Source organism: Lynx canadensis, chromosome D3 (assembly GCF_007474595.2).
Source record: "Lynx canadensis isolate LIC74 chromosome D3, mLynCan4.pri.v2, whole genome shotgun sequence".
In the NCBI taxonomy this organism is placed as follows: domain Eukaryota; kingdom Metazoa; phylum Chordata; class Mammalia; order Carnivora; family Felidae; genus Lynx; species Lynx canadensis.
In genome coordinates this window covers 16270874-16296349 of record NC_044314.2, presented here as the reverse complement: position 1 = coordinate 16296349, position 25476 = coordinate 16270874, and the positions used below count along the sequence as shown (strand labels likewise).

The window sequence follows — 25476 nt, the reverse complement described above, 5'->3', positions numbered from 1 at the left end:
GGAGCCTTCAGAGATGTGGGACCTCATTAGAGACCCGGGGAGTCCTCCTTGGCCGCCCTGGGGCCTCTGCCTTGGCAGTTTCCTTTTAGATGGCCTCACGCTTCACCCCTCCTCCGCCCCCACCCCGAGCAGCAAGTATTGCTTCATCCGAAGCCAGTCGTGTGCAGAAGTAGGTGTCACTCGAGTGCCCTTCCAGTGTGAGTGAGAACTCCAAAGATCCTCCTAATTTGTAGCTTCGAACTGGATGGCGTCTTCCTGCTGAAAGTGTGGAATGTGTATGGCCTCCCTGAGCTGGGGAGGGAGAGAGGAGGGGCTTCAGGAGGAGGGTGACCACGGGAGAGGGAGAGGGTGACAGCCAGCCGGGGACCTGGGAGGGGGGGATGAAGGGCTGCCCTGGGGCATCTCAGGAGGAGGGCTTGGGGGCAGGGGGGCGATTGGCTCTGTAAAGGGTGGGGGATCTGCAGGATTTGGTTTGAGCCTCTCTGGAAGAGTGACTCCTGTCCCTTTGCCTCTTTGGAGAGCCGGAATCGAACCCTTGGTGTTAATTAGGTTTGCTACGAGCTGCCTTGCCGCTCTTTTATACAGGGAGTAGCAGGAAAGCCTTGAACAGTTCACGATCTTCAGGTTTGAGAACTATGTATGTTCTGAGAACTCTTTTTTTTAATTTTTAAAATGTTATATTCATTTTCTGAGAGAGACAGAGCATGAGCGGGGGAGGGGCAGAGAGAGAGGGAGACACAGAATCTGAAGCAGTTTCCAGGCCCTGAGCTGGGACGCGGGGCGCAAACTCAACACACCATGAAATCGTGACCTGAGCTGAAGTTGGATACTTAACTAACTGAGCCATCCAGGTGCCCTGAAAGGAAGGTAGCAATCTTTACTTTTTTTTTAATGGTTAAAGAAAAAGAAGCCTGAGTTTGAGCAGAGGCCCTGAGAATGCTGTTTCATACCTAGCCTAGGCTGGATTCCTTTTCAACTGAGCTTATGGTTTCTATGGGGCTTGAACCCCTGAACGGGGAGATCATGACCTGAACAGAAGTCAGTCGCTCAACTGACTTGAGCCACCCAGAAGCCCCCCTCCCCCCCTCAGGACTCTGAATGTAAAAAAATTCCCACCATGCCCACATCATTGTAATTGTAAATGCTGACTAACAAAAAGCTACCAGGAATTAAAAAAAAACAGTTTGACTTGCATTTATATATTTATTATTATTTTTTTTTTAATTTTTTAAGTTTATATATTTTGAGAGACAGAGCAGAGGAGGGGCAGAGAGAGAGAGAAAATGCCAAGCAGGCTCCATGCTGTCAGTGCAGAGCCTGATGCGGGGCTCAAACTCATGAACCATGAGATCATGACCTGAGCAGAAACCAAGAGACAGACGCCTAACCGACTGAGCCATCCAGGTGCCCCCGACTTGCATTTATATCTAAGAGAAAACCATAACTCGTATATTTGAAAAGTCACCTAGAAATGGCAAAGTGCTATTCGCAAAATGGTTACATAAAAGTATAATTTTGCTTCTGAATTGCTTCTAGTTAGTTTAAAATTGAGCAAGAAGGGGCACCTGGGTGGCTCAGTCGGTTAAGCGTCTGACTTCGGCTCAGGTCATGATCTCACGGTCCGTGAGTTCGAGCCCCGCGTCGGGCTCTGTGCTGACCGCTCAGAGCCTGGAGCCTGTTTCAGATTCTGTGTCTCCCTCTCTCTCCGACCCTCCCCCATTCATGCTCTGTCTCAATAAATAAACGTTAAAAAAATTAAAAAAAAATAAAATAAAATTGAGCAAGAAAAAATTCACTGCCTTTTGCACAAACACATTCGCAATCCTTCACGTTAACAAAGTTACTCTCATTCCCTCCACAGCAAGTATAAGTGAAGCCTTCCCAGGCTTTGCGTCTTGGATTAAAGCAATAGCGAATCACATGAGCAGAGCGCAGCCCCTCACCTTTTAGACTGTGGCAAAAACTGATGGACCTTTGCGGGGTAAAAAAAATCAGAAATGCAATAATACCAGAATTAAGAAGCTGTGACTATCACTGAGGGAGCTGAAGAAGATCGAATCCCACAGAAACTTCATTCTGAATCCTAAATGTACTAAACCGCTGAAAAATTAGTGCCTCTGGGACACCTGGGTGGCTCAGCCAGGTAAGCATCTGACTCTTGATTCCCGCTCAGGACATGATCTCACAGCTGGGGAGTTCGAGCCCCGCATTGTGCTCTGTGATGCCACTGCAGAGACTGCTTGGGATTCTCTCTCACGCACTCTCTGTCCCTCCCCTGCCTGCATGCTTTCTCTCTCGCTCAAAACAAAAATAAAACAAACAAAAAACCCCAAACACAACAAAAACAAAACCACAAACACCAAAAACCAAAACCAAGCCAAAAAGCAAAAAACCCTTAAAAAATAAAAAGTGTGCTTCAAATGTCAAGAAAGCTAGCACCTATAGGGACGGAATTTCTTCTGAAGTTATGCCCTTGTATCATTTGAATGGGTCATCAGGTAAAAATGGGCTATGCTTCGAGGGATAACATGACATGCTTTGGTAAACTTTCTCATGTTGATAGGTGTTTTTTTTTTATTTATTTACGTATTTAAGTAATCTGTACACTCCGCGTGGGTCTCAAATGCACGGCCCCAGGATCAAGAGTTGCACGGTCCCCGGACTGAGCCCGCTAGGGACCCCCTCCTATGCTGATAGTTTTATTTGAGATGTTTTTATCAGCTCTCCTACCATCACTAATCGAGAAAACAGGTATCTAATTGTGTCATTTACATTTACACAAACAATTTAAGAGAAAACCGGCAAAAACATCTCAGTAATTCAAAGATTTTGCATCGTCAACACACTACAGCTATAGAGCTTTATCATAGTCTCTCCCAAAGCAAGTTTTCCTTTTTTTGGTGAATTTATTTATCTCTGTGCATGTGTCTCTCTTGTGCTTAGGCGAAATGCCTGTATTGTCTCTCTACAAATATTAAATACTGCCCAAATAACCCATCATTTCAGGGCCTGTGGGGGCTGGGCAGGGATGCAGATAGGAAACGGGGAGGAAAGAAGAGGGATAGAAATCTCTTTGTGCTGTAATTTGCAATTACTAACTAAAGGATACAGAATTCCCATCAAAACCTTTAAAAAGAAATTTTCAAATTTTTAGCATGTTGAGTCTATACTTACTCCACTATCTCGTGTGTACAACTGATTCCATATGTGCTCATGGCACTCATTAATGAATACTGTAATATTTTATTTTATTTTTTTAAGTAAGCTCTGTGCCAAACATGGGGCTTGAACTCATGACCCTGAGATGAAGAGGCACATGTCCTACCAACCGAGCCAGCCAGGGCCCCCCCCAGAATACTGTCATTTTTTGTGTAAATCGAGGGGATGAGAAATAGTTCTAAAGAAACAATGAAGAAGAGGAAACAAACACTCAAATCATGGCTTTGTCACTTTTCAGCCCTGAGAACTTGGCAATTCATTAGCTTCTCCTAGCTTGTGCTCTCGCAGGTAAAAAATGGGAATAATACTTCATATGGCAATTGCGTGAGGACTGATAACACATGCGGGCGGGGCGGGGTGGGGGGAAACAAAGGTTGTCTGTCATCTATCACCTCTCTCTTTATCATCTATCTATCAATGTATCTATGAATGAGATAAGTTGTTTTCTTCAGTCTAAAGACTCTGTGTGCTGTGATTTGGGCTGTTTAATCCCTTGCAATAACTCTGCCCCTGCCCCAGCGCGCGCGCCTGCGCGCGCGCGCGCGCGCACACACACACACACACACACACACACACACCCCTTTGGGCTGGAACAGCATAAATTGTGAAAAATCTTGCCAAACTCCTCAAACCGTTGTCAGAGGGAATGACCCAGCAGGAAGATAACTGGCACCTTGAAAAAAGTCACCACCAAGAGTGACAAGCCGTAAAGAGTGGAATCTTGACGCTGGACTTTGAGGGCAAAGCCATCAGTGAGCTTCGAGACCCTGAGCCAGGCAGTCTGTCTGAGCCAGAGTGATTCCCCTGAATCACCTCTCAGGTCACTTGTGGTTTGAGACAGAAACTGGGACGGCAAAGGGGTCTGGAGACATCTGCCACACGCCTGGTCCTAGCAGACCCGCTCCTGACCTCACTCATGGCACACGGTGAACTGAAGGGTTTGCAAAAAGAAGTAGGAGAGTGGGTGTAAAAAGTCCCCTCCAAAAATCTCTTTTCCAAGTTCTTCTCCTCCACATTGATTGAAGTCCTGGAGGACCTGGAGGAGGTTGGGCAGAAACATCTTGGACTCAGAAGTATTTTCTTGGACATGAAAATTCCCCATGTGTTCTGGCTTCCCCGGGGGGTGGTGTCACTGAGTCTGGGCTGCTTCTTATATGCAGCTGAAAATAGAAGGGGTCACCTGATAGGACACACCCTACCCTCTATCTCACGTCATAGGTCATCGTTCAAGAACAAAACCTGTGTCAGTACAATCCAGGCCCTCTCTCTGTTAAGGACTTTCAGAAATCAGTTTAACAAATTCAGACCTACCAACAGTCTTCTTCCAAATCAGTTGATTTAAAAAAACACCAGAAAAGGGGGAGAATTGAGGAGTTATAGGTGGGGACTTAGGATTCCCTTACTTTGTAAGGCTGGGGCCCCAGACTGCTCCCAGGTGTGATTAGAGACTGCACAGTGGGGAAAAAAAGTTTTTTAAAGAAAGAAGGAAAGAAAGAAAGAAAGAAAGAAAGAAAGAAGAAAGAAAGAAAGAAAGAAAGAAAGAAAGAAAGAAAGAAAGAAAGAAAGAAAGAAAGAAAGAAAGTCTCACAGTGCATGGAGCCTGGGCTTGGATTTGGGCTGGAAATGGAATGTGCAAATAGCCCTTTGATATTTCTTGTGTCTTAATGAAAGACTTTTTTTTTTTTCCTTTCTTTTCATCAGGCTCTCTCACTAATGACCTCTCACGGAGCTAGGAGATTTGCCCATTTCCAACTTCACGTCTATTTTTAAAACCACAAACTTTCTTTCGCCACAATTATCACTGGCTTTGGACTTTGAAATCAGCTACGGTGTTGCCACTTATTCTTTGCAGGACTCTGGATAAATGGCTTCGTCTCCGTTTTCTTATAAAACAGTGTAAGATAACACCGGTTTCAAAGCTTCTGGGGAATCAAACAAGGTGAGAATGTGCATGGTGTGTGGCTCGCAGTCATGCTCAGTAAATGCCAGTTAACTTCACTTTCAAGACGGAGGGTTAGATATTAGCTTCCTTACAAAGCTATGGAAGATCTTGCCCAATTAAGATTATTAGACTCAAATGAAAGCTTTTGGAAAAAAGGCAGCGGTGAAGCTGGAAAGGAAGTGGCAGGTTTTCCCTTGATGAGGCCATCTGTTTTTAATTTATAACCTTCTAGTGATGGTAAAACCTTTATTTTCACTCTGTACATAATAGGCTTCATGAATACTACTGAATTGCCCAAAGCTCCTGGCATGTATTCATATAAAAATGCAGGTCCTGATTTATATAATACTGCGTCAAAAAATAGGAAGAAGGGGGGCACCTGGGTGGCTCAGTGGGTTGAGCGTCCGACTTCGGTTCAGGTCATGATCTCACAGCTGGTGAGTTCAAGCCCCGCATCGGGCTCTGTGCTGACAGCTCAGAGCCTGGAGCCTGTTTCAGATTCTGTGTCTCCCTCTCTCTGACCCTCCCCTGTTCATGCTCTGTCTCTGTCTCTCTCTCTCTGTCTGCAAAAATAAACATTAAAATTTTTTTAAAAAAAAATAGGAAGAAGGTCCTGTGTAGTTACTTTGGACAGATTTGGGTAAGGGAATTCAGCAGGGAATCATAAAAGGCAGTCTCTCCCCTGGGATGAAACTGTGAAAATAAAATGTGCTAATTTGGGGAACAGAGGTTGAATCCTGGCTGCTTCTGTTTTTGGCTTTAGGAAACCACAGGGTTTCCAGAGGACTTCTCTTGAGTCTGTGTTCAGATCACCAATACTTCCCCAAGAGAAACACTTCTTAGTAATCACTCACAAGGTGATACAATTTTATTGTATCATCCAGTGGTCACCTACTTGGAACCTCTGATTAGCTTTCTTATTTTATAGGGGAGGGGGCCCGCCTCAGAGAATCAGCAGTCTCCCCGAAGACGATTGATTGATTGGCAAGTGGCTGGAACACTCATGGGATTCGAACTCGAGCCTTTCTAACCTCCGAACAGTCTTCCCCCGCCACCACAGTCCAGCCGGCTTCCCACAGGGCCCCGGGGAAGGGCCCCGTCCCAGAGCAAAGCTAGTTTGTTTTCCGCTCCGGTGCCTCATTAGATGCAGCCAAGTTTTATGCCCCTGGGTTTTCTGAGGGTGCGGGGTTGATTATTAAACCAGCTGATATGTGAAAAATACTGATAAGGTCAGTGCCAGCTCCCGCCCACCCCGCCCCCCCAGCACAGCGCTGCAGCTGGGCGCTCCTAGGTGCTTTCCAACCCCCAGTGATGAAAACGTGACCTCAGAAAGGGTGTCACGTTATTCCAAGAAGCCAGAGGGAACCTGGAGGCAAGGAAGGTGTTGGGGCATCTCACCGCTCCGGAGGGATGTTGTAGGGAATGAGCATGGAACTAATTCTGAAAGGCACACTCCCTACCGGCTTGCTTTTTACCAGTGAATGCCAAAGCAGCACCTTCCTGAGACAGACCTGCAGGAGTTGTTTGTGATGGGAAAGAAAAGGGTTCAAAGAAGCCAGTCAAAACAGCAATTTGTGTGTTTTGTCGGATTGGGCTGCCCTATTTCAGCAAAGCCAAGCAGCGGCGAGGAAGGAAGAAGAAAATGCTGCCACCATTTTTTTTTTTTAAACCCAAACAATAGAGAACATCTAAGTGAACCAGTCTGCCTTCTTGATGATTCATTCGGACAAGTGTCGGAGGAGGAGGAGGGGCAGGGAGTGTTGGGTGGTTGTGGCGATTGTGAAATCCTTTTGTTTTTCGAAGTTTACTTTTTAGTAAGAGATTCCCAGATCCTCTGTCTGGAGGGCGCGCACGCGTTTATCAGAAAGCAGAGAGCGAAAACATCTTACTTTGCCCATCTTAAAAAAAAAAAAAAAAAAAAAGACCCAACTCCGTATGGCACCTGCAAATAAAATGATAAAAATACTCCTTTCCTCTTCTTGAAACTTTTATTGGTGTTGCATTAAAAAGAACAGGTTTCTGAGAGTTAGGACTAAACTTTTATTTAAGTTTCATAATATAAATATAGAAGAATATAAGGAAGTCAGGCTAACGCTTCACAGAGGACCCATGGGAGCCCTGGGAAAGTGCCAGCCAGGATGATAAACCTGGACTTTTCTTCCAGACTTGAAATTAACAGACAGGAGGAAGAAGGGCATTCAGGCTGCCTACGTGTGCCACTTCCAACCCACACTTTTTCAAGCATCAGCTGGGAAATGAAGAAGTGTGTATTTCTACATGTCTTGGAACAAAGTCTGGTGTAATTTTCAACCCAAGTCATCTTATAGGTACATAGGAATTCTCTTCATAATGAATATTGCTAATGGGACATAGATATTAGCCCTTCCATTACGCATTTTACTGTCTCATCCTTAAAGACTAGGGAAAGTTTCCTAGCCCTGGTTTACCTGGACCAGTCCTGGTTTTAAAACTGAAAGTCTCGGGGCGCCTGGGTGGCTCAGTCGGTTGAGCGTCCAACTTCGGCTCAGGTCGTGATCTTATAGTCTGTGAGTTCGAGCCCCGCGCCGGGCTCGGTGCTGACAGCCTGGAGCCTGCTTCAGATTCTGTGCCTCCCTCTCTCTCTGCCCCAACCCACTCGCGTCCTGTCTCTCTCTCAAAAATAAATAAACATTATAAATAAATAAATAAAAACTGAAAGTCTCATGTTCTGCAAATGCCCTCCTGCCTGGGCAACCTGGGACAGTTGGTCACCCCGGTGGGCTGTAATGCACTTTTATCTCTGAGGATCTTCATTGAAGTAAACTAGATCTCCCTTCTCTTTTCCACTGTCGGCTCATTTGTGAAAATAGAGTAAGTATAGCTCCCCAGCCCTGTGGAAGCCCGGGATTTGTAAGGGGACTGAAAAAGATCATGGATGTGATGCTCTCAGCCCAGAGCCTGGCAGTTAGCAAGGCTCCAATAAATAGTTGCTGAAAAAAATACTCTGGGGGATTACAAAGAGTGTACAGAAGCCAAAGGTTATCACGGTTTTTATTGGAATTATTAAGTACGTACTGAGTGGAGATGTGAAGGAAGTCATGATTCATGGACTTTGCAGTTTAGCTGAGGAAACGGACGAGTGCAACCAGATGAAACATGCAAGTGGTCCAGAATTAACGGTTATAAACCACGAAGGGGTCCCTTGGAGAAAGGACAAAAGTCAGGTAGGGTCAGGCTTTTGCTTTCGGTTTGTTAAAGATTTTATTTTTGTAAGAAATCTCTACCCGCAAAGTAGGGCTCGAACTCACAACCCCGAGATGGAGGGTCGTATAGGTATTTTTTTATTTCAGAGGTAAATGTTGCTTATCAGATAAGTCATTTCACTATCAAAATGGCCAGTGACTCAGAAGTCTTAACAGGCAGGTCTCCCAAGGTATCATTGGGACACTTATTTAGAGGGTGGTTGACTTCCTCAAACATGTATTTTTATCAGCAAAACCTTTCATCTCCAGTTTTTCATAGGTACTGTTTTCTTAAAGGTTACTAGTGGCCTACTTGCCCCATCCCAAAGGCCTCTTTTAAAATTGCATCATACTCAACCTCAGAACATCACCTCCTCCTTCAAACTTATGTAAAGTGATTAGCATACCATATCACATGCCTGAGTCCGGTTAACTCTCCCTGGCAAGTTCCCCTTTCCTGTTGGTCTTTAAATGTCAGTTTCCCAAGGTTCTGCTTTCAATGTGTTCTCTACGAGTAGTGACCTCACTTGCGCCTTTGAAGCTAATTGATCTCCAATTTTCATCTCTGTCTGGTTTCTCTCCCCCTGGGACCAGGCCTGACTCTGTCACTCTGCTAGATTTTTCCACTTCTAGGATTTGTTTATGGTTTTTATTAATTTTGAATTCCTTTCCTTCCCATCTTTGCTGCTTAAAGTTCGGTTAACCTTCAAGGTCAATGTCAAAAGCCATTTCCTCTGAGAAATATTTTCAGATTGCCCAGATCAGAAAGGACATTCTATCTTTCATGTTTCTATGGCACATTTTTCTTATTTTGATCCAACATTTATTTCACTCACATTTCTGTTAGTTGGTTTTATGTCAGTCTCTCTAACTTGATTATAAGCTTCTACACCTATAACACAGATCTAACTGTATTTTTTTAATCCCTGTGCATCACTTAGCAAAATGATATTCATTCACTCATTTGTTCACTTATTCATAAAATAATTTTTGACCAGATGTACCAAGAGCTACATTTGACACTGGAGATATAAGGATCAAATAACAAAGAACATGCATCACAGCCTCAAATGTCTCAAAGTTCAGTGGAGACACCAAAACAAAATCAGGTGATTACAATGAATCCATTAAATATAGTGCTGGGGCTCCCGGGTGGCTCAGTTGGTTAAGGGTCTGACTTCGGCTCAGGTCATGATGTCATGGTTCATGGGTTTGAGCCCCGAGTCGGGCTCTGTGCTGACAGCTCAGAGCCTGGAGCCTGTTTCAGATTCTGTGTCTCCCTTTTTCTCTGCCCCTCCCCTGCTCATGCTCTGACTGTCTGTCTGTCTGTCTCTCTCTCTCAAAAATAAAATAAACATTAAGAAAAGTCAAGTACAGTGCTACGTAGTAAACACAAAGCATTGCTCTCAGGTTCACAAAGTGTGTGTGTGCATGTGTGTGTGTTTGGCAGAAGGTATTCAAGTCTTCATGGAATATATGTTGCATGAAATGAGTGCATTAGTTACATATTGGTATGTAACAAATAACTCCCCAACTTTCTTTCTTTCTTTCTTTCTTTCTTTCTTTCTTTCTTTCTTTCTTTCTTTCCTCTCTCTTTCTTTTTTTAATTAATTTTTGTTCTCAATGTTTGTTTTTGAGAGAGAGACACAGAGTGTGAGTGGGGGAGGGGCAGAGAGAGAGGGAGACAAAGAATCCGAAGCAGGCTCCAGGCTCTGAGCTGTCAGCATAGAGCCCGACACGGGTTCGAACCCACGAACTGCAAGATCATGACCTGAGCCGAAGTCAGATGCTTAACTGAGACACCCAGGCGCCCCTACCTCCCCAACTTTAGCAGCTTAAAACAATCACATTTATTATCTCATTGTGGGTCAGGAGTCTAGGCATGGAGTAGAGAGATCTTCTCTTCTGTTCTGCTTCCGGGTTTCTCACCTCAATTGCAATCAAGTTGTTAACTACGTGGTCTCATCTGAAGGCTCAAATGGGCATGGAACTACTTCTAAGCTCTCTCATGTGGTTGGAAGGACTCAATTCTTTAATGGTTGTTGGAGTGAGGTCTTCAGTCTTTAGCTGGTGGTTAGCTAGAGCCCAGTTTCTTGCCACATGGGCTTCCTCATCTTGCTTCATCAGAGAAGCATTCGAGAAGAAGGAGGGAGAGCGAGCAAACAGAATCATAATCTTTTATAGCCTAATCACGGAGATGACATCCCATCACTTTTGCTATGTTATGTTTGTTAGAAACAAGTCACTAGGTTCGATCCACACTCAAGGGGAGGGGATTACACAGGGCATAAATACTAAAATCGGGCATCATGGACATCTGTTTTGAAAGGCTGTCCACGACCACAATGAGTGGGAATGAGAAGGTAACCAGTTCATTTCTTTTTTTTTTTAATGTTTATTTATTTTTTGACAGAGAGAGACAGAGCGGGCTCCAGGCTCCGAGCTGTCAGCACAGAACCCAACGCGGGGCTCGAACTCACCGACTGTGAGATCATGACCTGAGTAGAAGTCGGATGCTCCACTGACTGAGCCACCCAGGCACCCTGGTAACCAGTTCATTTCTCTCAGAGGAACCAGCAAGAGCAAATGCAGGATGGGGAGAGTAACCCAGCATGAAAGGCACTTTGATGCTTCTGGGTCTTCATGTTTCAGGAAGGAGCGATAAGTGGGGTCTGGTTTGTCATATTTAGGGTTTTGGACTACATCTTGTAGAATGGTTGTGCTAGTAGTATAAGTAGGGAGTGACTAGAAGGTTGACTTTTAAATGTCTCAGCCTGCACCTATACAAAGGATGCATGTGAGGGAAGTAAGTATAAAATCTGGAAAACCACAGAGGAGATTGTTGTAGAAAGACGATGAAGGCCTTGATGTTGGCAGTGGTTTAGGGTGAGAGAATCAGGGAGAGATCTCAGATACAAAGAAGAGGTAAAGCTGACTGACTTTTATTTGCCGTAGTTGGGAGACATTCAGGTAGAAACATCTAGCAGACGGTGTGGATATACAAGTACGAAGCTCAGGGAAGAATCTGGCCCACGGTTTGGGAGTCCTATGGATATCGGTGGTAGTGACAACTAAAAAAAAGTCTAATAGAAAATGAGATAAAAAATGAACGTGGGGGACGCCTGGCTGGCTCAGTCGGAGGAGCACGTGACTCATGATCTTGGGGTTGTGAGTTCAAACCCCACGTTGGGTGTAGAGATTACTAAAAATAAATAAATTAACTTGAAAAAAAAAAAAGAACCTAGGAACACAAGGGCTTTGGTATGTGCAGAGAAAGAGAAGCCAGTGAAATAAAGACAAAGGAATAATCACAATGGTCAGGAGAATATTTGGCATCGTTCCGATGAGAAGGGGAGGTGACCAAGAGGGTGAAGCTGCAGCAAAGTCCATTAAGATAAAGATCGTTAGGGGCACCTGACCGGCTCAGTCTGTGGAGCGGGGCCTCTTAGTCTTTGGGTTGCGAATTTAAGCCTCACGTCGGGTGAAGAGATTACTTAAAAATAAAAAATGAAATCTTTAAAACCGAAAAGATCAAGATGGAGTACCGTTTGCACGTTCATGCACTCACTCAAGCCTTCGTCCAGAGATTACTTTATGCCAGACAGTGGGAGAGGTGTGGGCTGTGGACAAGACAGGCATTATCCCTGCTCCCAGGGAAGTCACGATCCAGGTGGGGAGATGGACAGTAGAGACAGTGACAAGTGCTCTAAGAGAACGAACAGGGTGCCATGAGAGAAACCATAGGGAACAAAATATACAAGCCGAATCTTCCTAAAAAGCAGAGCAGAGTATAGCCTCAGAGTTCCCATTGAAGAAATCACTTTTTTTAAAAAAGGTTTTTTTTTAATGCTTATTTATTTTTGAGAGTGCGCGCGCAAGAGAGACAGAGAGAGAGAGAGAGAGAGAGAGAGAGAGCATGAGTGGGGGAGGAGCAGAGAGAGACAGAGACACAGATCGGAATTAGGCTGCAGGCTCTGAGCTCTCAGCACAGAGCCCCGACCTGGGGCTCGAACTCACGAGCCGTGAGATACGACCTGAGCCGAAGTCAGACGCTTCACCGACTGAGCCACCCAGGGGCCCCTAGAAATCTCTCGACCATACTAGGCAGGAAGGCTGGTGCACAGAGCCCAGCAGCAGTCCTGAGTGGCTTTTGCACACCAGCTTGCTGTTTCTCTCCACGGGACAGGAGGGGATATATCAGTTTCCGAGGGCTGTCTTACGAAGCGCCACAAATTGGGTGGCTTAAAACAACAGAGATTCATTCTCTCACAGTTCTGGAGGCCAGAAATCTGAAATGAAGTTGTCAGCAAGGCCACCCTCCCGCTGAAACCTGTAGAGGAGAATCCTTCCCTGGCAATCCTTGCTTTCCGTGGTTTCTAGAAGCACGCGTTACTCGATCTCTGTCTCTATGATGACATAGCCTCCTCCTTGTGTGCTGAGGTCTTCACCATGGCCTTTTCCTCTTCGTGTAAGAACACCGTTCAGGGGCGCCTGGGTGGCTCAGTTGGTGAGGCGTCCGACTTTGACTCAGGTCATGATCTCGTGGTTCTTGGGTTCGTGCTCCCTCTCTCTCTGCTCCTCCCTACTCGTACTCTGTCTCAAAAATAAATAAACATTAAAAAAACAAAAAGAATACTGGTCATATTGGGTGCGGGCCCATCCTAACGACCTCATCCTAACTTGATCACGTCTATAAAGACCCTATTTCCAAAACAGGTTGCGGTCATACTGGGAGTTAGGACTTCACCATAGCCACAGGACACAATTCAACCCACAGCAAGAGGTATGAAGGATAATTGGTAAACTTCAAGGAGGCGGTTTAAATGGACTTATGGATTGCAGTGTTATCACGTGATCGGCCCGAGATGGGATCCATAAAGGCTTTTGATGAGATACACAGCAGCCATTGCCTTTCTCATCATTTGTGGTGCCTTGCTAGGTTCCATTAGAGAAAACTGTTTGGGAGGAGAACTCACCACTAGCAGAGAAGGAAGAATATGGACCATCCCCTGCTCGTGAGCTCTCCCTCTCTCTCTCTCAATGATAAATAGCACTTAGAAAAAAAAAAAGAAGGTTATTTTTTTCTGCGGAGCGCATCCATTGTTGTGTCAAGAGAGCCTATGACTCAGTAATATTTATGAACCATTGGACTGCTTTGGTGGTGGTTCTAACATTTAGCTGCAGGGAGACTTCCTGCGGAGATTTAAAATGCCTGGTCCCCTCCCCGCCTCCCGGGGTGGGGGACAGAGACTCTGATTCAATTGGCCAGAGGTGGGACCTGAGCATCTGTAGTTTCCAAGGTCCTCAGAGGATTGCAGGGTGCAGCTGGGCTGGGAACCACTGAACCAGAAGGCCCCCACGCCCCCCACCTCCTTCTGTACTTATATTCAGATTCTGACCCCCTCTGCTCTTTAAATAAGCAAGAGGGCATAGCGGTCAACGCCATCCGTGCTATGGGGGAGGGCGTGGTGGGGCCCATGAGGAACATGATTTAAGGTACTTCTGGTGTACGTTTCAAGAACTTCCTTGAAGCTCTGGGTGGATGCCGCAGCTGCAGGGAGTGGGTGCAGGCAGCTGGCTTGTGAGGCCTCTGGCCCACTTCCTATACTATTAGCTTCCAGGAAGAATCAGGGCCACAGACAGGGATGCCGCATAGCTTCTAAGGGGGGGTGTGGTGAGAGGGGCAGGCCGGCTCGGGGTGCCTGCGTGGCTCAGCCGGCTCAGGTCTCGATCTCGCAGTTCGTGGGTTCGAGCCCCGCGTCGGGCACTGTGCTGACCTGAAGCCTGCTTCGGATTCTGTGTGTGTGTCTCTCTCTGCCCCTCCCCTGCTTGCACTCTTTTACTCTTTCTCAAAAATAAACACACACACACAAAAAAAAAAAAAAAAAAAAAAAAAAAAGAAAAAAAAAAGAAAGAAAAGAAAAGAAAAGAAAAGAAAAGAAAAGAAAAGAAAAGAAAAGAAAAGCCCCAGTTACGTGGGGAGCTGCCTACAGAAAAGGAGGTGGGTGGGGGGTGATGAGAACAGGGCCTCTAACGGGAGCCTGAAAAGTGAGCTAGCTCACAGACCCGTTGATGCTGAAAAGGGCCACAGTTGCCTTTGTGGGGTGACTCAGCAGCTCATTTTCAGGAAGTGTTTTTTCTTGCTTGCTTGCTTTAACGAGCTAGTGAAGGAGAACCAGCGAACAGGTAAGTTCATAGGACTGAAAAAGAGTTCGGCCTCTTATGTCAGGTAGGGAAATAGCTTTAATTGTTTAATTAGTTACTCACAAAAACAATCCAATGCCTCTCCGCTTTTCTCTGCAAACTGGGACGGTGTGAGCCAGGGGTCTCTGCCTTCCGCCCACCAATCAAGGCTGGGTACTCCCATAAGACACTGGTCCCCAGTTGATTGCCCAGACACCCAGAAGCACAGAGAGCCTCCCCCGTGTCATTTATCTCTCTGCAGATGGCAAAGCTGGGCGTGGGGTATTGTGGCTCTGCTCAGGGACATGGCCCCACGGGACTTAAAATTGCCCTGCCAGCAGCTGGGATGACTCAGACCACGTTCTTCAGCCAACACAACGGGGCCCGGCAGGGTGGGGCTCAGTACAGTTGGACACAAGAGACTTTCCCAGTTGTTTTATTTTAAGCTACAGTGTCTTGTAACAGATTTGGTAGGAAGTTGGCTGGGGAGCAAGGAGGGATTAAATACTGTCTCTAGGTCCTTGTTTTAATACCAGTCTACCCTTCTGATCGAATAATGTGTGCCAGCTCTGGCCTTAAGTGCTTTGTAAGCATAATTTCATTTAATTCTTTTTTTTTTTAATTAAAAAATTTTCATGTTGGGGCGCCTGAGTGGCTCAGTTGGTTGAGCGTGCAACTTCGGCTCAGGTCACGATCTCACGGTTCGTGGGTTCGAGCCCTGCGTCGGGCTCTGTGCTGACAGCTCAGAGCCTGGAGCCTGTTTCCGATTCTGTGTCTCCCTCTCTCTCTCTCTGCCCCTTGCCCACTTGTGCTCTGTCTCTGTCTCTGTCTCTCAAAAATAAATAAAAATGTTAAAAAATGTTTATTTTTTGAGAGAGAGAGAGAGAGCATGAGTGGGGTCGGGGCAGAGAGAGAGGGAGACAGAGAATCCAAAGCAGTCTCCAGGTTCTGAGCTGTCAGCACAGAGCCCGACGCGGGGCATGAACTCACGAACTGTGAGATCATGACCTGAGCCAAAGTTGGAGGCTTAACCGACCGAGCCACCCAGGCGCCCCTAATTTCATTTAATTCTTACAGCAACACTCAGGATGAAGTATGGTTATCCCCACTTTTTTTTTTTTTTTAACAAGGGGAGAAACTGAAGGTTAGGAGATTTGGAGGCCTGCTCAAAGTCAGAAGACTAAATGCAGAGGTCGAGACAGAACTTAGATCTGTCTGATTCCAGAGGCCGTGTCCTTGGTCTTCGTGATGAAGCTGGCTGTCCCTCTCCCTGTGGGAACTAATTCCAGGAGCACTGCTGAGAGCCTGTGACGCACAAGGCATTTTGGAGAATGTCAGTGCTCAAGCCCACGGCTCTGACTCTCTAGGCATCACTAGCTTCTAGGTACACTGGAAAATGTTCATTTTAGTCTCGATTCTTTCCCCCACCAGTGGTGCGACCCTGGATGCTGTTTTTAGTCCAGGATTTCTTTTTTGTTCAGTTATAAAGTAGGGCTAGCAAGACTTCTGTGCATCCAGACGAGAGAAGGTACTGGGGCCGCGTATTGAAAAGTAAAGTGTTCAGAAAAGTGAAGCTTTGCTCACCTTTCACAGGACAGCTGGGCTTCCTAAGACCATCGGCCGGGCTGGTTCTGAACAATTTCACGGCTTTACTATAACCTTAAGAGTATTTTAATTGCAAAGAATAAGCAGCTCTCTTTTTATCCCATTTTGTTCTTTTTTTGTTTTTAAAGTTTCCTGATAATGCGGGTTTATTTATTTATTGGTTTTTAAGCGATCTCCATGGCCAAGGTGGGGCTTGAACTCATGGCCCCAAGATTAAGAGTCGCACGCTCTACTGACTGAGCCAGCCAGGCTCCCGTTATCCCCTATGTTCCGCTTTTTGATGTTTTACTTAAAGCGTCAGAACGCTAGAGTGACCCGAATTTGGGGTGTATGCTTGACGCCATTAATAAGTTTAGCATTATCGGCTAAACTTTAGCCACATATTTCGAGAATGTTAGACCTAAGAAGCCCACGATACATTTGGGCTGTTCAGCATGTGTATAATGTCTTGACAATGCACCATGCTTTATTTACACAGTTATTTATTAATTCCTTAATAAACAACTTACTCAGCACCCGCCGTGTGCTGTGTGTACGGTTCCTTGTCTCGGTTAGAACCTTGCACCGACGTGGCACCGTCCTTCACGCGAGTTTCCCTCGTGCGGACAGAGTGGAGCCATCGTGCCGAAGTCACAGTCGTGGTAGAAGATGCTCGAAGACGCTTGAAGAAGTCGCCAGGGGAGATGCTTGGCTCAACGCCACCGGGTGGCTTTTCTGACAGCACGTGATGACCAATGAGGCGATACGTTAAAGTGGAGAAAGCTCTGGACTCGGAGATAGAAGCGAAGTGTGTGTGTGTGTGTGTGTGTGTGTGTGTGTAGGGGTGGTAATTCCATAAGTCCCATTGAAGATTCATGATCTTGGCTAATTTTCTTGTGATTTGCTGCCCGTTCTGGAAGTAGGGTGTAAGAATAAACCAGACCAAACCGCCCTCTAACCCAAATGACCAAACCACCAAAAACTCATGGCGGCAACGTTCACCCTCTCCTGCTCAGATTCCTGGAACAGGCCAAGCAGTGGAAAACAGGTCCTAGTGCTGTTTTGTGCGTGTGTATGCCGATCTCTTTGGCCGTTTCTGAGTCCAAAGAAGCCTCTGGTCTTTTTCAGAGCTTCCCATGGCCAGAGAAGGGCAAAAAACATCAAGGCTACAATCCACCCCAAATAATAGTCTGAGCGAGGGGCAACCTACTGACAGTCACCTGTGGCTTCTTGCTACTCTCAAATGCAAAATGTCTTACAAAGATAACACCATGGTAGAATACTCTGGTCTGGAAGCCTGAGTGGTGACTGCCACTTGTATATCATTTCAAGTTTTTAATGCTGTCAACATACCATGAGGTTGACTTTTATCTGGTTCAATCTGGTGTGAAACAGAGGGAAATCAGCCATCCTGAGTGGCTAATGTAGTATATCTAAACTGTGTTCACTATTGCCTTGTAATCTAAACAGGAGGCTCATTTCCATGGTTGTAGCTCTGACCGGAACACCCCAGATGACATGTGTCTTTGGAATGCCACCAAACAGGGCCAGGATTCATCCGCAAGAGGACACCAGTGCCTGGCAACCCACATGCCTCCTGTCGTCTGGGAGGAGCGTTTCCTCTCACCCCATAGCCAGCAACTTCCCTGTCAAGTCCAGTGTGACCGCATCATCCTATCAGACTCCTTGCCAGGGATTCCCACCAGAGGTCACATGGCCTTTGGCTGTAAATGTTTCCCTAGATAACTTGCAGCTTTCTTTGATTGTTTTCTCCCCCCGGCCAAACATAAGGCAAGGGTGACATTTTTCCGGCTCTTTATTTCTATAGCACGGCAGGAAGATGCTTTGATATATTCACCGAGTTTTAGGTGGGTGACTCCACGGACCTCCTGCTGCCGGGCAGACGGAAAGCGAGCCCCGTTTTCTTAGCAAAGAATTGTCACAGCAGAATCAGAACCAAACTCCTGGCTTCTAGTTTCCGGGTAGAGGATGAAAACAGATTTGGAGGAAGAGAGGGTCAAGCAGAGGCAGTTCTCCCATGAGTGAAGTCTAGGTAACGTTGTGTAAGATGGAAAGGACAGAAAGGACTGGAAGAGCAGGAGAGTCCAGTGAGGCTCGGGACAACGGGACCACAGGTGGACAGCAGCAGGGTCCGCTGGAGCGGTCTCCAGCACCAGGAAGTTGTGAGGAAGCACCCTTCACCTCCTTCGGTGTCCTGTCCTTCAGGGGAGACCGCCCCCCAAGGAACACTCGCCTGGATCACCGATCTGTGCATAGGTATCTCCTTACTGCTCATGGCAGGGGTGGGTGGGGGATGCCCAGCTCAGCAACCCAGGACTTGGGAACTGTCAGGAAGGTACCTGTCTAGGTCTTTTTGTTTTTCTCTTAACATCCTGATGTGCTGCCTCTGAACAGAAGGTTACTGGGTGTGGGCAGACCCTCTACTTCCCATCTTCGCACTTCGACAGATGGAGCGGAGACTGAAAAGCTGTCAGAATGTGCGGATTGATCAATCTACCCAACAATTGCAAATCAACCGATTCCGGATGTGTTGATTCTGTAATCCTGTTAGGCACGCTTACGAACGAGAACTCTTCACCGCACCTACAAAATTTTAGTTCAAATTATTCACACGCTTGAGCGTCAGCTGAAGCACTGATTCTCTCAGGAGCCGATGTACGTGGTCAGTGTCACCAAATCAGTTTGGGAGGCTACGACCTGACAATCGTTTCCCTTTACCTGTGCCGTTTTCTCGTCACCTGAAGCTAGTATGTTAATGCCTGATTTAATTAGCCAAACTCAGTAGGGGATGGTTGAGTTTTCCTTCACCGGAGTGTTGTTCAGTGTGGTGCTCACTGCTATGAACAATCCTCAAATATAAGCGAGTTAGCAAAATGGAAATTTCATTTGTGGTCACATAAAGTCTCCTGCTAATGCTCCTGGTTGAGAGGTGCTCTAGGCTTCTCTCTTCCCAGGGGTGATTTGAGGACCCAGGATCCTTCCGTCTTGTGGCTATCCATCTTTGGCCCCAAGGCCACTGGTATAAGTTGAATTGTGTCAACCCCCTTCCCCCAAATTCATATGTTAAAACCTTAAGCTTCAGTACCTCAGATTGGGGTTCTCTTCGGAGGTGGGGACTTTAAAGAGGTGATTAAGTTAAAATGAGGCAGTGAGGGTGGGCCCGAATCCCATCTGACTGGTGTTCATATGAGGAGAGGAAATCTGGGCAGAGAGAATACCAAGTGAGGACACAACGGGAAGCCAAGAAAGCCAAGGAGAGAGGCCTCAGGAGAAACCAACCGTGCTGACAACTTGATCTTGGACTTCTAGTCTGCAGAATTGCAAGAAAATACATTTCTGCTGTTTAAGCCATCTGGTCTGTGGTATTTGTTATGACGGCCCTCAGAAACCAGCACACCTTGTCATCATCCTGAGGACAGAAGAGGGGAGAGAGATGAAAGTCCCCTCTGGGGGCTCTCTTGGGCTGTGTTTGCGGTGAGGAGGATGGCACGTACGTCTTCCATCTGTATCCCCAGCCCCGGATTTAGTCAGAGTGGTGGTGGCTTCATACATGTCCCCTGACGGTTCTTCTTCAAGCTGTGCGTTATGTTTTCAACACTCTGGAATACATGTGGGGTGTACCACAGTGCAAATATTAAAAAGCAAAAAACCCAAAACTAAAAACCCTATCCTGCCACCTCAAAAGCAGTGCCCGTTTACTGGGAAGTTGAGCTATCTCCTTTTCCCTGGATGGGAGGGATCCGGGATTAGACAGCAGTGAGGGAAAAACCAATCTTCCGATCTTTGTGTAGATAAATCTCATGGTTTGAAATTTGTGTAGTTTTGTTTGTTTGTTTGCTTGCTTTTTGTTGTTGTTCTATGTTTACATGTGAAATCAAACAATGAGAATCATTTTCGGGGCCCCTGGGTGGCTCAGTCGGTTGAACATCTGACTCTTGATTTTGGCTCAGGTCATGATCCCAGGGTCGTGGAATCCTGCGGTGAGCATGGAACCTGTTTTAGATTGCCTCTCTCTCTCTCTCTCTCTCTCTCTCTGTTTTTCTCCCCTGCTCACACACTGTCTCTCAAATAAAAGAGAGAGAGAGAGAGAGAAAGAATCACTTTCATAAAAATGAGATTATTATTTTCTGTTATTAGAGGAATTAGATATTTTTAGAAGAAACTTAAGTTGTTTTGATTCTCTATAAGGCTGTTCTGAAAATAGCCAAATGTGTTTCTTTAACAAAATAACATTCCGGGGACGCCTGGCTGGCTCAGTCAGTGGAGTGTGTGACTCTTGATCTCAGGGTTGTGAGTTCGAACCCCACGTTGGGTATAGAGATTACTCACCAAAAAAAAAAACCCAAAATACGCTTTTCCCAATTGTGTTTCAAAATTCGTGTTTTACTGCACACATGCACACTCATTTCCTTCATCCAGCAGGAAAGATGCTCAGAAATGAGTAGTTGACTCACAGCCTTTCTCCTATTTTTGTGTTTGTATTTGGGGCCTGTCATATCTGTTGGAGAACGCATGCCTCCTGAGGTCCCGATTAGGGTTTCCATTGATTGAGATTGTCACTCTTACTGAGTCCCATTCAGAAATATATCATATGCGAAGCGGAATTGAGCGGTAGCCAAGGGCGTTGAGTCTGGTTTTGAACACATCACTCTACAGTTGTGAGACAGTGGGCAAGTCACTTAGCCACTCTGTGGCTCGGTTTTCCCACCTGTAATCTAGGGATAATACCAGAACCCACCGCATAGGGTTGCTGTGTCGATAAAATGAGTTAATATACAGAAAGAACGTAACACGGTGTCGGGCATAAGTAAGTGCTATGTAACTATTGTTATTTTAGACCTAGCAAAGTATTGTCATTCCTGGCCATAAAGCTGCCACTGTTGTTTATGTCTTCCAGGAAGAACAGGAACCATCAATGTGAAGAAAGTGAATACGTTAATTTACAGAATGAGGGACAATTGCACAAGGGGCTGACATGAGAACGTGGGCCCTTCTGTTGGAGATCCACAAGTCTCAGCCTGCTTCCTCACGGACGCCATACAAGTCCACTGCCTGGGGAAAGACAGCTCTTCAAACCACAGTCACAACCCCAACCCAGGTCTCCAGACCGGCCCAACGGGAAAAACTAGGCTTGGTGGCGAAATTCCATTCTGACTGAGAGTGTTGTTATTTTAACCAGAGGAAGGACCTGAACTGGATAACTGGTGAGAAAGACCACTCTTAATCGCCAAGCAGTTAGGCAAGTCTGGTGGTCTGAAAGGATAGAGGATCTAGGCCAAGGCTTGCCAAGTATGTGTGGAGTTGTCCGTGACTCAAATTCTGGGGCTGAGTCAGAATAAAACTTATTTCTGGAAGTAGGTGAATGTGATCGGGGGCAGGAGGGAGAATACACTATTTACCGTGTGACTTCTCTTTGACTTTTCACAAAGAGTTCTCACAGAGTCCGATAGGACACATTCAGAAGACTGAAGGTTTAAGGATGACTCTGCTGTTGCCAACATTTAGTTCTCATTTTGTGCTCAGAAGTAGGTTCTTTCCCATCTGGCCTGTCCTTCCTTCCTTCCTTCTTTCTTTCTTTCTTTCTTTCTTTTCTTTCTTTCTTTCTTTCTTCCCTTCCTTCTTTTTTGAAGCGTATTTGTTTATTTTGAGAGACAGAGAGCAGGGGAGGGGCAGAGAGAGAGGGAGAGAGAGAATCCCAAGCAGGCTCCGTGCTGTCAGCACAGAGCCCCATGTGGGGCTCAAACTCACAACTGTGAGATCATGACTGAGCCAAAATCAAGAGTTGGATGCTTAACTGACCTGAGCCACCCAGGCGCCCACCAGGTTCCTTTTCAATTGAGAGGGCCTTGATGTGGAGAAGCCAGCTGCTGGGGTAGGAGTAAGACAAATGAGCTTGAACGCAACCTTCAGTCTTCCCTAGAGCAGGAGGGAAGAAGACGGGAGAAGGGGGTTCACGTTTCTCCACTTCAGACGGGATTGCACAAGTACCCCCAGGGGAGTGGAGGGTGCTGTCTCAGCGGCTTACTGGGAAATGAGAGAAATGGGAACTGGCTTCTCAACTGTGTAACTCACAACATTTCTAACACCAAACGTGGGGAGTTCTTCTGCCCACTGAGCAAGTCTCCCATTCTCTAGGTTTTAAAAAAGTTAAAAAAAAAAAAAAAAACTCTACCCCCAGGTGGGGCTTGAACTCACGACCCCGAGATCAAGGTTACATGTTCTTCTGACTGAAGCCAGCCGGCGCCCCTAAGGCTCTGATCAGTACAATTCTGGATCATCAATTGTGTCATACGTCCCCTGGAGGTTAGCACGGTCCCCGAGATTGCCCTCACACCTATACATCTGCCTGATTGGCTATAAGTCGGGGATTCCCTCGACCTCCTCCTCACATTCCATGATTGCCAGAATGGCTCACGAACCCAGGAAACACTTACACATACCAGTTTATCATAAAAAAAAACACACAACTCAGGAAAGGTCAAATGGCAGAGGGCATAGGGCAAAGTGTGGGGGAGGGGAGCGGGGTTTCCAGGCCCTCTCTGGGTACAGCATCCCCCCCCTACAGCTCCGCGTGCTCACAAACCAGAAGCTCCAGAAGCTAGTCGTTTAGAGACTTTTATGGAGGTTCCTCTAGGAAGGCTTGATTGATTCCATGTGATTGAACTCAGTCTCCAGCCCTCCCTTTGCCTCAGGGGGGTGGAGCTGAAAGCATCCTGGTGGCCTCTCTGGAGACCAGCCTCTGGCCTGAAGTGGCCTAGGGGTTCCCCCGGCCCGCAACCATTGCTGATCAGACAAAAAAACACTCCTCCCTCTGGAGACGTGGAGGGTCAGATGCTCTGTGTCAGGGCCAGGACTAAGACCAAATAGGTATTTCTTGTGCATCACACTGGCTCTGTTCTTCCAACCAGGAAAGGAACGGCACTTACGCCAAAGATTGTCAGCAACAGCCATGGCTAGGGGAAGGTGCAAACTACATGTCCTAATGCATGCAGGTGTCCTGAGAGGTGAGCGTACGTTCCTTTCTAGTAGCCGATAGGGTCCTGGCTCATTGCAGTGGTCGGGCAGCGGGGCCCGGGTTCCTATCACAGGAACGAAAAGAAATCAGATGGAGTCCATATTTCTACCCTGGCAACGTCAGACTTCTGCATTAGTTTCCAGTTGCACTGGTCTGTTTATGCTTAAGGCCTGTGGTTTCCACTAATAGATAAATAGGCCATTTCTTTCAAGTTCTCATTTAGTTTGCAGGTGACCTCTCAGGAGCCCCTGGAAATTTCATGCAAAATTATGTTTAGGTAAGGGACACCTGGGTGGCGCAGTCGGTTAAGCGTCTGACTCTTGGTCTTGGCTCAGGTCATGACCTCACGGGTTGTGAGTTCGAGCCTCGTGTTGGGCTCTGTGCTGACGGGGCGGAGCCTGCTTGGGATTCTGTTTCTCTTTCTCTCTGCCCCTCCCCTGCTTGTGATCTTTCTCTCCTCTCAAAAATAAATAAACATTAAAAAAAAAAACAAACAAACAACTCAAAACCAAGTTTAAGTAAGCACATTCTGTTTTCTGGTGCTAAAGTCTAATGGTTTCATTAAATTCTTCAAAGTATATGGCTCAAAATAGTGTAAGAACAGTTCTTCAGAAGTAGATGAAAGGTACCTCAAATTATCTTGTGAAATACAGTATCCTGAGTTTCCCAGTACCTTTCATGAACCTGGCGTTACATTTTATAGGAGCCAATAAATACACTTCCAAAGTAAAATTATAGACTAATTCGCTTATGGATATAGATGTAAAAATTCTAAATAAAATATTCATATATTCAATGCAGTATTGTATCAGAAGAATAACATACAGAAATTAAGTAGTTTTATTCTGGAATGCAAGAATTGTTTGACATGCAAGAATGTGTAAATAATAATTTGTTACAGTAACAAATGGAAAGAAAAATTCATAATCCAAAGAGGTTCTCCAAAGGCTTGTGTTAAGTCAGTGAGTATCCACTGTAGAAAAAAGCTACTCGAATATGATAAGATGTACCAAAACACAAAAGCGAGCATCAGACCCAGCATTATAGTGCAAAAGAAGTCGTTGGAGACAAAATTGGGAATATGACAGAAATTACTATTATCTCAACTTATTGATTAGTTCTACACTGCTTTCGAGGAGGATTCAGCCAATGCAATAGTGGATTAAATAATCCGTGTAAATATTGGGGGGGAAAAAAAGACAATAATCGAATCAAGTAAGTCATTTGGACTTGTCCGTTGTTTGCCCTTTGCTTGATATATTTATCAATAATGTTACATTTCAATGTAAGTTTTATATTTTTATGGCAACAGATTTAATAACCTTTTCCTTTAACATTTATGATTTTGTATCCTTATTCAAAAATGTCTTCCCTACTCAAGAACGTGTACAAATCCCCCCCACTATTTCATCTGGAAGTTTTAGGGTTGTTATGTTTAAACTTTTGGTTCCTCTGGAATCTCTTTGGGCTTAGAGAGAAAAGTTGAGATGCAGATTTATTCATCTTCCAAATGGTCATCCCAGCACCATTGATGAAACAATGCTCTTTAGGCCATTGATTTGAAATGCCTACCTGACAACAAATTACAGTCTAGAATGTCGTTTGATCTGTTTCTGGGATCTATACTTTCGTTTACGTCTTTTGCAGGTTCAAGGTATTTTAGTCATTGTATCTGCATTTTATGTTTGTCTGCAAGGAGTGGCTAGAGAGAATCTTCGGTGTTTTCAAGTTGTGAAGGAAAGGTGTGAGCTGGAAGATTCCTGAAGCAGGACATAGTTTCCTGAGCCAGTTGAGGAGTTAGGCGTGGCCAGGAACAGGGAGCTTGGGAGGGGACGGCGGAGGTTAAGGACGGTGACAGCGGTCTCAAAGTGACAGTGACCTTTCATTTTGTTCCTGAGGCAATGGCAGTCTTCGGCAGCTGCATTTTGTGCCTGTGGTTCTGTGTCCAGCCCAACCCGTCCCTCACTGAATCAAGAAGAGTGGAGCAGGGCTCCATTCCAGAAGTTAACTAGCAGCCTGCCAAGTGGTGTGGTGTAAAGAGCTCTGTCCACACTTGGGATGCTAATTCGGTCAGAGTCTAGCGTGTTGATTTGCTTAACAGTCACTCTCTGGTTCTGGGGTCCTTCTTCATGTAAAACATAGACTGACAGTGTGAATAAAAAAGGAAATTTTAATGCTACCTCTTTTCTTCCCTAGACCCAGAGGGAGTAAAGGAGAGTAGTGTCCCTGGCCAAAAGCAAGTCAAGGATTAGAATTTCCACTTATCACTGTAGTCAGGGTCCAGCTGTCAC

At 45.8% G+C, this 25476-nt stretch overlaps 1 long non-coding RNA gene across 2 annotated transcripts; it reads left to right on the top strand.

The window, feature by feature from the left end:
* The first annotated feature begins 459 nt into the window (after window positions 1–459).
* Window positions 460–7687, top strand: LOC115528215. 2 transcript variants are annotated; one of them, XR_004344281.1, is made up of 3 exons: window positions 460–867; window positions 1862–2143; window positions 4921–5589. It is a non-coding gene; the product is annotated as an uncharacterized LOC115528215 (long non-coding RNA). The 2 variants fall into 2 exon arrangements; XR_003973172.1 differs by lacking the exon at window positions 460–867 and adding an exon at window positions 6090–7687 and having other exon boundaries at window positions 1716–2143; window positions 4921–5158.
* The last annotated feature ends 17789 nt before the right edge of the window (window positions 7688–25476 follow it).